This window comes from Penaeus monodon, chromosome 20 (genome assembly GCF_015228065.2).
Source record: "Penaeus monodon isolate SGIC_2016 chromosome 20, NSTDA_Pmon_1, whole genome shotgun sequence".
Classification (NCBI taxonomy): Eukaryota; Metazoa; Arthropoda; class Malacostraca; order Decapoda; family Penaeidae; genus Penaeus; species Penaeus monodon.
Genome location: NC_051405.1, coordinates 31,214,010 through 31,214,375, shown reverse-complemented (window position 1 = coordinate 31,214,375; position 366 = coordinate 31,214,010).

Here is a 366-nt window from a genome sequence, read left to right as displayed (position 1 = left end):
TTAAAGAAAATGATTAATCACATGCTTATTAATCACAAATGAGCGCAAATGCGAGAAATGCAATGATATACCAAAACAGAGCATAACATTAGAACCGGATTAAGATAGGTCCGTTGCTAACTAAACTCAACCTTTATTGCGTCAGATTGCAGCAGCAGTTGCTCTCACAATGAAACCTACAAGAGAGAGAAAAAAAGGCAAAAAAAAAGTGAAAGATGCCACATTGTGTTGCACATAACCTTTGCAACAGCAGCGCAACAGAAATAAACATTTTAAGCAATTAAAAAAAAAAACGTTAATTCCGCGCTATATATGAGCTTATTAAGTATTATCGTTGTTTCCTCTCTCCCTCTTACGTTCGGCGCT